We start from the raw sequence: 13,524 nt of genomic DNA on the forward strand, positions 1-13,524 counted from the left end.
ACATGGTTTTGAACAGTTATTTTATAGTGCAATAACATTTCACAAATTTTGATAAAATAAATGCAGCCTTAGTGAGCAGGATAAGCTCATTTTAAAGAATTTTTAAAAATTGTACTGATATATATAAATTTCATTATCATTCAAAAAACAAGGCAGAAAGTGGCACACTAACCATATGAGAGAGGGAAACTTTACTACTCTGCAAATGATCATCACATTCATTTTCAGAAGTGACTCACTCCCGCTTTAGCTCAACAAGTTCAGACAGGGGCCTAATGGAGATGCTAAATATAAATGCCTGCTTTGAAATTACATCAATTCTTTGTCTATCTAGCCTTGACTAGAGGTAGTCGTAACTTTTTTAAAAATACAGTTTTATTTATTTTAGTTAAATTTTAATAGTATAACTATTCATAGTCTTCATGAAACGCATTCTAAGCAAGCGGCAACCTCCCGCTCTCTCTCAGGAAGCCAATACGGAAGTAACTAAAACTGCAATTCATCCGAAATTCCGCTAGTCCTGGCCGCTCCTGGCTCCAAAACAAAGCAAATTTCAATTGAGCGCACTGTTAGAATGGCCAACTTTACAGCAGAAAAAAAGGTGTTTACAGCCTGGTACAAAAAAGATTTTGGTTAATACAGCTAATATTACCCTTCATGACAACTGTGAGGGGGGTGAATTTTTTTATAACTCATCCGTTTCCTTTAAATTAAGTTATATTAAGTTTGCATAATTAAGGGAGTGGCCACTTGAGTGACAGCTAGGTCTCGTTGGTCGCCGTCACGTCACCTCAGCTGAATCCAGCAGATTAGCCACTGAACTCGGCATATTTATCGTATTTCTGTGTTGTTTTATGTGGCTTTACACAGTCAACTGCCTTTTGGACTTGTTTCCTACAATTATTAGATGGCATGGCATGCTGAGTGAACTTAATTGTGCTCACAAACCATTCACGTGGCCTCCGTTTCCCATGTGAGTAAAGTTACATACTTATATACCATCCCTATACATGTATTTGTTTTATTTAAGATCATTTATCGTTTATATTTATATTTAGAGCTGTAATGCACTCCAGAATCTGTCAGACTGTTTAGCTGTAGGCTCTAGAACAGTCATCTGAAGCGTTGTCATACAGTGTTATGCTGGATTTCATCAATAGTCTTACATTAACTAACACAGACTATATCTGAAGTGTTTGGAAGTAATTCGCGTTTTCCTCCTGTTGAAAAACGTCATAAGAACAATGTTTAGTGGCTCAATGTATTACAGCAGTGTTTTTAAAAGTCTAAACACTTTATTGATATAGTATACAACCAAGCACAAGTGGTCAGAATACAAACGAGTCACAGGTGATAAAGTATTAAGCATTTCTCCTAAAGTAAAGAGTGTCTGAACCAGGTCCAAGCTAAATACCAGCAGGTGTCTGTAGCTCCGCTCACTCTCCGCCTCTTTGCCCTTGTTTGGTATCCCGCCGTGGTTGTGATGACGCGCGAACAAAATGGCGACGGTTGGCCGCGCCTACTTGTGCCTTCTTTTGCGCTCTTTAGAAACCTATGGGTGACATAATGGATACTACGTCCATATATTTTACAGTCTATGATTCTAAGACATATTTCTTGTCTTTATACTGTAGGAACACTTGCATCAGAAGAACTTTGTCAGGGTTTCTTTTTAGAATTGTTTTGTGGAAGTACAAGGTGTTTACATTGCAGGGACTGATGTTTTACTATTAGGAACACCTGTTAAGGCTCAAACATCGCACAGTAGGAATTAACAGTGACATGAGTACATGACAAAGGGCTAATATACTCAAAAAAATAAACTTTCTGTCATCGTTTACTCGCCTTTTACTTGTTTCAAACCTGTTTGACTTTTTTCTTCTATCTGCTTGTTAAGTGTGACGTCAAGCTATCAAACTGTATGAGGAGGCTCAGCAAATGGGGGTAATAAACATTTACAAAACGATGTAATACTTTTAAAAATCACGATTGCAATATGTATGCCCATGCCTAATGTCAGATGGCCAGAAAGTTACAAATGTTTTTACCAATTGTTCAGATATTGGTGTTGGGGATGCAGCAAGTCCAGAGACTGTTGTGAACACCGTGATTTTATAAGAAATTTGTTTTAATGTGTGATATGACTAAAAGTGGTCAGAAATACTTATTTTTTCAAGACAAATAAGCAGCAGCTTGGACCCAGAAACAGTTACGTCACAAGCAGAATGAACATAAAAGAAGACATTTTGAAGAAAGCTGGAAGCCTGTAACCATTGACTTCCATCGTAATTGTTTTTCTTACTATGGAAGTTAGTGGTTACAGGTTTCAGGTTTCTTCAATAAATAACTCATAAATATTATAACCTCTTGTGAGTGAGAAAATAGTGAGTACATTTTAATTTAGGGGTGAATTATTCCTTTAAATAAGCAAATGCATATCATATGAAACATCAACAGTATTTTAGAGTTAAATAAAATACTCATAAACGTATTTTAAGCTCCTTTTAATAGCATCTGTTGCTTGAATATTGTATCATTTTAAAATAGTACAGGCAAGTATTTTAAACATCAAAGAATTACCTTGAAAAGTCTGTTGAAGTCTAGTTTAGGTATAAGATTGATCCTCAGTACTGAGATGATAAATTTGCTTTTTAAACAGACTATTTTTATTAGACATCACTGGCATAGCGCTTCTTCCCTTTGGTCACATGGCTGATAATAATGACATCACTGGAGCTCTCCACTTGACTTTTAATACCAGAGTCCATTGTTGAAGGCTATAATTTTGCTTCTCCTCTTTTTGACATGCAGTCAGTCCGGTCTAATTTCGTCCCGGGTACAGCTGTGCGCAATTCTAACCATACCCTGTTAAATCTGTTTGTGTCTGTTGCTAAACTAGTGTTTTTAGACGACAACAAAAACACCTGCTGCTGCCGTTTGATTCAGTGATGTGCTGAAAGCATTTTGTGTCTCCATTACAGTTAGAGACCATGAAAAGGCAGCAACGATTTATTGAGATATGTTAAAAGACCTCAAATGTTTATTTTTCATGTTAATTATAATATTTCACTTCATGTTTTCAACATCAGAATGATTGTTGTCTGCTCTTAAACCTTAACCACAGTCATGCTGTCAGCATAACAAATGGCAAATTTACAAGGACATTTGGTGCATCCCAAATCTCATACTTATGCACATACAGTCATGGAAAACCTGGAAAAGTCATGGAAATTAGTTTAACAAATATTTATATATTTTAAATATTTATACATTTTAAACCTATATTTAAATATAGGTTCTGTCCTTGGCCAAACACATGCTCTCACATTATTAGTGCTATGGAAGCATTATCTAAATAAATTTTACCAGAGGTGGAAAGATTAATAAAATATTCTACTCAAGTAAAAGTACTGTTACTTCCAAAAAAATTTACTTACTCGTGAGTAAAGAGTAACTATTTGTCAAAAGGGCAAGACGATATAAAGCTTACAGATTTATTTTTTTATAGATTTTAAACACTACTCTAAAAAATACAAATTCACAAGAATCCTATTTGAGTACAGTAACGTGAGTAAATGTAATTTGTTATTTTCCACCTCTGGATTTTACATAGATATAAAAATTAATTGAAACTAAATAGACTGTTGTGTTTTATAATATGCTGTAATAAATTTGAATGTGCATTGTATTATTATTATTATTATTGTATTATTTATCACATTACATGAAACATTAGGTCATGAAAATGTACTTGAAAGTCGTGGAAAAGTCATATATTTTAGTAGTTTGGTACTCATGACAGGTCTTTAGCATGTTTTTCAAACAAGTCTTCACTAAGGTCCAGTGTTCTCCAGCCTCCGGCGCCTAGACTGCAGCTCTGCACAAGACATTTGGCCATATGAGAAATGGTCGTGCCCAACTGAGCCTGGTCTCTCTCAAGTTTTTTTTTTCCTTCACTTTAACCAATTGGTGAAGTTTTTCCTCACCTCTGTCGCCACTGGCTTGCATAGTTTGGGACTTGTAGAGCTGCGTATCGATAGATTACTCTTCAGTGATTGGAATCTCAGCAGTAAATATTAAATCACACTGAACTGAACTGAACTGATCTAAACTGAACTAACATTAAACTCTGAAAACTGAACAGACACTTTTAATTCACTATAATCTTCTGTGTGAAGCTGCTTTGACACAATCTACATTGTAAAATTGCTATAAAAATAAAGGTGAATAGAATTGAATGTTTTTTTTTTTACTTTTAGCAACAGTTGACAGGGACACAGTTTGATTTTCCATTTAGTCAAAATGTTCTATTTGAGAGGACACTAAACTCATACACTACATGGTTAAGTGTATAAGTGCATGGTGCTATACACATTTGAAACACAATCCTTGTATATAAAGACATTTTTACTCAAGTCAAGCCGAGTAACCAGCACGATCTCACTGCAATTCATTACTTTATTTCGCATTAGCCACTAAATAAAATTGATTTCATTCATACAATTTAGTACAATTTGCTTATCCCCCAATGATGGTTGGGTTTAGGGGTGGGTTTGGGAGCCACACCTCATTTTTAAAATTGTACATGTTCAAATCGACTGAACCCTACCTGAGTCACGCAGAGCAATGATGTAGTATGGAGTCAAACACAATTGTTCGGAAATTACAAACTCCAGGTCACAACAGTGCTTATAAAGTGTGTGTGTGTGCCTGAGATAATCATGTGTTCACTGAAAACCATTTCAGCGGACAAACACAAACACACGCGCTCACACACTTGGCTGTCTGCTGGTATTTTATCGACAGCTCTATCGGGGTAAACACTATGCAATGTTTGGAGGGGAAAGCTTTAATCAAAGAGTAATTGTTTACATTTGGAGGTGACTTGGCCTTGCTACGTGAGAATGATTGGCCATTTATGAGAGAGTAAATACTTGTAAAGGAGGCTCAAAAATGAAGTAAAGTTATTGTTTAGTTACTCTCATGTTATTCAACAAGAAATAGGTTTTTTTGAACTTATTATTTTACACAAAACATTATTAGACCAAATATATTAATGGAAGAGATGCTGAAAAATGGGCACACCTTACTGCATGTTGACATTGGAAAGGAGTAGTGATTTTTTACCCATCAAGATACTAGATGAGCTTTAAGATGCAAGATACTAAAAGCATTCAGTTTTACTCTCATTGGGTTGAAAGCATCAAGGCATATGTGTGTGTGTGTGTATATATATATATATATATATATATATATATATATATATATATATATATATATATATATATATATATATATATATATATATATATATATATATATACGTACGTACGTATGTATGTATGTATGTATGTGTGTATATATATATATATATATATATATATATATATATGTATGTATGTGTGTGTGTGTGTGTATATATATATATATATATGTGTATATATATATATATATATATATATATATATATATATATATATATATATATATATACTGTATCTGCTGTAATTTAATGCACAAGCACATACAATGCGTTTTTTTTTTTTTTTGGGACTCTCCATTGAAAGTTAAAGTTTTAGAAGTTGTTTTTATTTTTTGACTAGTTAAAATCACAGTTTGAATAAATTGTGTTGGCTCTTGCAAATCACAAACAAGCTGTTAAGTGATCTATAAACACTTGCTGTATGCATTGTTACAGTTTTAAGCACCTGTCATAAGAAATCGGTGCATGCTGTTTTGAATAATTAAGCAAAGCATCTTCTCACAGGAGAAGGCCATGCAGTCTACTAAATAATTACTGCAGTGATGATAGTTATTTGCCCCATCCCAAATAAAATATGAGTATAAAGGGTTCAAAATTAGCCAGTTTTTGCCGTTTATTTAAAATTGTTAGATTCGAACATTGATGTGCAATGCAAAATCTTCATGACCCTTTAAGGCAGGGGTGTAGGAGGACCGCAGCCCTGCTTAGTTTAGTTGCAACCCTGCTTCAACACACTTACCGGTAGGTTTCAAACAAGACTGAAGGACTCAATTATTTTGATCAGGTGTGTTTAATTAGGGTTGGAACTAAACTGTGCAGAGCTGCGCCTCTCCAGGAACTGAGTTTGTCACCTTTGCTTCAAGGCGTCTCAAGTTGTCTTGAATTGTGGATGGTGGTTATTTTAGTGATTTAGTGTTTAGTTTATTCTGTGCTTAAATGACTACATTACTTTCGGGGAAAAAAAAATCACAGAATATTTACAAAAATTGTACGCAGCACATGTGACAAAAAAACTCAGCTTCATAACAGGATTAAGTTACTTGTAATTACTTTTATCGAGTAGTAATAATACAATAGAAAGTTTTATAATAGAATGACTTATAGAAAGGACTTTTTTAATATGTTAGTCTTTAGACCAGTACAGTATATTTATGACTTTTAAATATATTTTGCTGAGGAGAATCACACTTGTTGGTTTGCAGGGACACCTCAGTGCTGGAGACCTACTATAATTTGGCTAGGATTGAGTGGACCTTACCTTATTACCTGTTAGGGCTGCACGATTAATTGAAAAAAAAAATTACTATCTCGATTCGACCCTACACACGATCTTAATTCAGCTTTTCTATGATTCAGCCAATTATATTTTTAAGGTCCAGTGAGAACCATAAAGGTGGTCGCACAAGTCTTCTCATTGTTTTATACAGTTGAAGTCAGAATTATTAGCCCCCCTGTTAATTTGTCCCCCAGTTTTTGTTTTACAGATATAAGATTTTTTCAAACCATTTCTAAACATAATAGTTTTAATAACTCATTTCTAATAACTGATTTATTTTATGTTTGCAATGATGACAGTAAAAAATATTTTACTAGATTTTTCAAGATACTTCTTTACAGCTAAAAGTGACATTTAAAGGCTTAACCATGTTAATGAGGTTAACTAAGTAGGTTAGGGTGATTAGGCAAGTTATTGTATAACAGTGGTTTGATAAGTAAACTATCAGAAAAAAATATATAGCTTAAAGGGGCTAATAATATTGACCTTAAAATGGTATTTAAAAAATTAAAAACTTTCTCCAGAAGAAACAATATTATCAGACATACTGTGAAAATTTCCTTGCTCTGTTAAACATCATTTGGAAAATATTTTAAAAAGAAATAAAATTCAAAGGGGGATTATTAATTTAACTTCAACTGTGTATGTTGCTCATTTACAATAACACCTCCAAATGGTGTTAAAAGTGTCACATGCTGTATTTATAAGGTTATAATTCACCCCAAAATGTCATTACTGTCCTAATGTAATGATGTATTCGGAGCCGATAAATCACACATGAGCTGACGCACTGTTTGTTTATTACAGAGAGGACATGTCTACTTTAGTGAACAGAACCTGCATAGGCTGTGAATAACAGGTAATAAAGTTGTATATAACGTTAGGTTTGTTACACAGAGCGATTGTTTGGAAGCCGTGTGGGAAGTATGATTTTTTTTAATGTATGTTTTTTTCTCATAGTGACGACAGCCATGACAAGGGCGCAGTAAAAGTTAAACCAAAAGTGCGCACATAATTTAAAAGATCATATGGCATTTAGAGCTATGATTACGACAAGCATTTGATATGTTTTTTCTTTCATAGCAAACACAAAGTGTTGTGCATGACAATAAATTTTTAACAGTGTCAATATAAATACTCTAGCCTATATAGCATTGAATAAAATGCAAGAGGGAATCTGATAATGGCAAATGTCTCATTTTACCTAGTGAAAAAAATTGTCTAATAATATTGTCAATGACAAATGTCTAGAATAAAGTATGTCTCAAACATAATAATTCAGCTTTAGAATTTTTAGTAGTTGTATTTTAATGTCATAACTTTACTTTAAATAGTAACCAGGACATATTTAAAGTCTGTTCAAGTCCACCATTCCACATCTATACAAAATGTAGCATTTCAACCAACAGTAGAACGACACATAGGCCTAATATTATTATTGTTGTTTTATCATATATTTGAGAACAACAATAATAATAGCCTACTCATGTCAACCTTTATTTTACATCTACACAATCGTGAGAAAATCATGATCTTGATTTTAAGCCAAAAAAAAAAAAGCTGATGGACAATAAAAACAGAAGAGAAAATCTTGTAGACTCGAGTTAAACTGTGCATGACAAGCATGAGTGACGTTTTCAGAAAATACAAATTTGCTTGATTTTTCACCACAACTTGCTACAAAAGCACAGTACATGAACTGTATGTGGCACCCCTTTGCCGAGCTCTTGTTTTTTATTTTTTATTTATGGCTGCCAAAACCACGCGGTAGATATTTGGCACAAGAAGTTCAGTTTAAGCTCTTTTTAAATGCTCTTAATATCACTTAGATGAACAATCGATGCAAGGCAAATTTAACATGATTAATGAATTTGCACCGTGACACCAACATCATACTCTCATTACGCTCGTTATACTAATCGCTACAAAAACACAGCATGTCCCACTTTTTAAAACTTTCCAAATAAAAGCCCTGAAGTTGATTCATTTTATTTTAATACCGTGTATTTGAGTCTCTTATACATTATTCAGAGACATAGAGAGCCACTTTGTGAAGCATTATGAATAATCAATAAGCAAACCTCAGTAATACATCTTATAAAGAGATCATTTCTCCCTTGACTGTAGAGCAGATTATAATCATACAGACGGTAAAGTGCGATTTCATACGGACCTCCGGGTGAGGTCAACTGTGTCTGGGGGCTAAACGTTATTGACTGAGTGCTTCAGCATCTGCTTGTGTCCTTGTGTGATGCTGACTCCATTTGACCTCTGCACACACATACACACACACGCGCACACACACACATTCAAGGTGAGGGTTGTAAGCTTTGTGTTTTACCCTGATGGGACTCCAGGGCCCTCGTCTATCACACTGTTACACTCACAACATCCATAATTTACAGCTGAAGATTCAAAGAGGAAGCATGTTTACAGTGCAGGCTTGTTTCCTGTGTGTTGGTGGACATTTCAGCACCTGCGTTGCGAACCATGATGTGCAAGCGCATGTCTGTGTACTAGCTTGCATTAGCAAATGCGGTTTTGACATGAATGAGGTGTTGGAACTGATAATTTCTGCTGTCTGAGTTGAAGATAAAGATGTGGCTGTGGTGAGTTGACATATAGTTCAAGGAAATTAAACGGAAACATGTTTTGTCATGGTAGTCTGAAAGTTATGACTGTAATGAAGGCCATTTGAGTGCAGTTAGAATAACTATATGATTCAAGTTCTGAAAGGCCAAAAAATCCCTGTTTGGGTTTTCACTTTTTATATTTGTAAGATTTTTTTGCCATTTGATCAATTTTTTTGAAGTACTGTCAATTGATTTTAAGTTATGTTTTAGGCACAATAAAAACATTTAAAACACATTTGGTTGTTCTGAAGCAGGGGTGCACAAACGCTTGCTTATGAAGGGCCAAAAACCAAACTTGATTAAGGCTTGTGGGCTGAAGGTAAATATAGTTGCCATGGGAATTTTTCTTCATTTATTTAATAATATTTAAAAATAACTAGTAAGCAATTAACTAATAAATAATCAATTAAATTAACTAATACACCATAATTGTTTTTACAATTTATAATTAACTTGTTACAGTAAAACAACAAATCTCATAACACTCATAACACTTACACTAGTTTTTGCCTTGATTTGCTTATTGGTGTCTTCTGCATAGTCCTCTGTTGTCGAGTGACAGTATTTACATTTTTAAAAAAATCTGATTTATTTACATTTAATTGAAACAATAAATTCATTGAGCTTTTTTGTAGGTCAGCAATAAACAAACAACCAAAAAAAGTTTGTTAGCTGGGATGGTGGTCCAAATGAAAGGTTACAATGGGCCAACTTTGGCCCTCGAGCCCTACTTTGGACGTCTCTGTTCTTAAGCATCACTGTGATAGTTTGTCACTGATTGAATATGTTTTGAATTAATTAATTATTTATCAATCCATTTATAAAAGTAGTCATTTGCTTGGTTTCTAATTGAATTGACCATTTTGAATGAATCAATGAAATCAAGGATTCATTGAATCACCCATAAAGTCTGGAACTTGCCTCTCACTGCTGTTTTAGTTTTCAAAATTTTTAATCCATCAGTCTATTATGGCAAGTCATTTTATGTATAGTTTAAGCACCAAAAAAACATTCAAAACATATTTATGTGTTTTAGATCATTAACGCGGTAGTTTGTCACTGATTGAATATGTTTTGAATGAATCTATTGAATCAATTATTTTACAATCCATTTATAAAAAGAAGTCATTTGCTTGGTTTCTAAATAAATCAATCGATTTGAATGAATCAATGCAATCAAGGATTCAGGACTCATTCTGTTTTATTTTTCAATTTGTTAATCCATCAGCCAATATACCAGTACAAAAACACAAAATATTAAGTCATCATCGTTATTATTATTACAAAAAAATAGAAATAAGGTTTACAAAGAAATACAAAGATTTTTTTGGTCATTATTTCACACCCCTCCTGGAAAGATTAGTTATAAACAGTCAGCATTTGGGATAAAAACCACATCTACTTACACTTTTAAGTTTCAACATTCTATTTACATAGCAGCTTTATAATAGAGTCCTGTTTTTTAAGCCAACAGGATCTCCGGGAAAAAAGATATCCAAAGATGCAGTTTTAAATTGTGAAGAAATCTGTGCTTTTAAAACTAATGAAGATAGCAGAAGGCAATAATTCATTTGAAATATTTAGCCTGACATGTTTACTGTCAAAGGGGCTAAGCCGAAAAGAAAATGAATAAATAAATAAACAAATTAATGTTTACTGTCCCAAAATATTTTAAATATTTCTTTAAATATATTGTATGTGTCCAAAATCGCCCTCTACTCAGAAGGTACTGCATTTGAATTTGAATTGACTACTCAACAGTATAAATGTGATTAGTATGAATGGAGCTTCGACGTACTGATGCCATTTTGTTATCATCATGTGACACCCGTTTCACTCCCATTCATGAATTCTCTCATGGTGCATCCCTTCAGAATCTCACCAGAAGTAGTAGGTTACGCGGGTACTTAAAACATACTGTTTTTCGAATTCTAGTATGAATTTAAACATACCCCTCGGCTAAATCTTATCACCGGCCCATGCCTACTACACCTATCAAAACATGCTACACGCACATTGACATAACCAACTGCTTGTCTGGTAAATGTCTTTTATTTCTTTAATAAAAAAATGGTTGTGAGTTACACCTATAAATTAACCCAAAAATGTGAATAAAACTGTATTAATGACTCAAACATGGGGCCGACAAACATATTCAGTTGCGTAAATGTTCATTATGTGTTTAAAGCTGGGATGGGCAATTCCAGTTCTGGAGGGCGACTATCTTTGAGTTTAGATCCAACCCTAATAAAACATACCTGGAAAAATATAACCTATATCTCCAGGATTGCCAGAAAATTACAGGCTGTAGTGTTTGATTATGGACTACACTTTGAAGAATAGTGGTCCTCCAGGACTGCAGTTTTCCATTACTTTTAAAGGGAGTTTTGAGGGAGTGTACTTGCAGGATCATAAGAAGACCTAGTCCAAATGCATCTGGTTGTTCAGGCGACATATAAATATAACTTCTAACAAGAAATACAAGGGTATAATATAGGGGTGTCCAGATTTAGATTTTTAATCGAAATCGATCTAAATTTATGCTCAATTTCGATTATCGAATTAAAAAATAGAATCGTCAATGCTGCCACGCCCCCATGTCACGTCAGCTTGGCTTGCCAAGCGTGAAAAAAACGGCTTGTTGAAGTGCTTGTTAAACTGCAGAAGCAGGAGACCCATCGACAGAACTTAAACCCTCTCCTCTTTCAATGAAGTCGTCGGTGTGGAAGCATTTTGGATTTCCAGTGAGTTATGTTGACAACGTTCGTGTTGTCGACAAAAAAAACACAGTTTTGCAAGCTCTGCTATGTACGTATTACGTACGATTCGTCCGATAGACAACACCGGCATCGCGATCCTCCGCCCGCCCCCGTTGCAAATCCGCTCGTGAAAAGTACACGTTCAGGCCCTGTTTACACTGTCTTTGTTTTTAAATGGCATTTTAGAACGACAACGATTTGACATCCACAGTGGCGTGTAGCATTTCTGAGCAGCCCTCCTTCCTCTCTACCTCTGAAAATGCACATCACGTGACCACACAGACACAGACGCACACAGCCATGCGCTCGAGACAGCAGGTCCAGGCAGTCAGAGGACTGCTTCAATCTTTCACTCACTTGTACTTAGTCATTTTAGTGAACACCTCAGATACTGTTGGCTGGTTCCTGTTGGTTGTGCCTCTTTTTCTACCGACGCCATTATAACGACACAGATCACTGCCTATTCACGAGTCCTGCAGAAAAAGTGATTGACAGGTGGTAATTATGTGTGTATCTTGCCTTTATTCATTTACTGTATGATTTGTTTATAGGTAAAACAAAGACCATGCAGGTCAGGTAGTTTAAACGGTAGGCTACAAGTAATTAATTGGTCATTAATTAATTAATTATAATCGAAAATCGAATTGTGCCTTTAGAATCGAAAATGTAATCGAATCGAGGATTTGGAGGATCGTGACACCCTTAGTATAATAAAATATAGAAGACACAGATTCTTCATTGAGGAGTATAGCTGCTGAAATTCTTGCTGCCTAGCATTAGCATCATCACAGAAGTAAACTATGTTTGCACGTAGCATAAGAGTTGTAGATCAGATTTATATTTGATTGTGGAGACATATTTATGTGGCAGAGTGTAAATGGATTGTACAAACTCTATTGAACAGCAACCCGATCGATCAAAACACATAAAGGGTCTAGGTGTAAATGTGCTTTAAAAGTGTTTGTTCTGTGGTTGTTTCAGGTGAGCAGAGGACTGTGGAAGGAGAAGAAGAGAAAGAAGAGGATTGTTAGCCGTCTTGGGACAGGGACACTGAAGATTTTTGGGGTATTTATTACAGAAGTCACATTTAGGCCGTAACTCTTGTTGAAAGAAAGGATGTTTCAGTAGTTTAAAAAGTCACACTAATTATATTTTAGTAGTCCAATCACAGTGGAAGAATGGCAAGGGAAATACCACAGTAAATGGATATTTTAAGTTGGTCACACAATTGCTGATGACTTTTATTGACGTTTGACCAAAGAAACTATACCTTTAAAGTGGAAGTGAAGCACTCAGTGAAGTTTACATTGTACATTGGCTTCCACTTTAATGAAATTAAATTACATAAACTCAATTATTGTGCCCATTTAGAAGAAAACGACATGTTGTACTCTAGCTTTTAGACCTAGGGGATCACAATCTTGGAATATCGCTGTGTCTGAGGTCACAAGGTTGGTTCCATTTTCTCAGCTGAACAGATACAGTGGAAGTAAAGGACTGAACACAGAGACTGGACAACCTAATTTAACCCAATGCCTGAAGTTGTGGGTTTGGAGCTGGTTCAAATACTAGTATCAGATGTGTGTCTAATAT

At 34.7% G+C, this 13,524-nt stretch overlaps 1 protein-coding gene across 8 annotated transcripts in view; it reads left to right on the plus strand.

Annotated features, from left to right (window-relative positions):
* The window catches only part of znf438 (zinc finger protein 438), a 118,044-nt gene that overhangs the window by 50,878 nt on the left and 53,642 nt on the right, over nt 1-13,524 (plus strand). For 6 of the 8 annotated variants that reach the window (XR_012387704.1, XR_011017341.2, XR_012387705.1 and 3 more), the window contains 1 exon segment: nt 12,913-12,996. The gene's annotated coding sequence lies outside the window, so the exon portion shown is untranslated. 8 annotated transcript variants of the gene reach the window in all.

The sequence above is a fragment of the Danio rerio genome, chromosome 12, assembly GCF_049306965.1.
Source record: "Danio rerio strain Tuebingen ecotype United States chromosome 12, GRCz12tu, whole genome shotgun sequence".
Taxonomy (NCBI): Eukaryota; Metazoa; Chordata; class Actinopteri; order Cypriniformes; family Danionidae; genus Danio; species Danio rerio.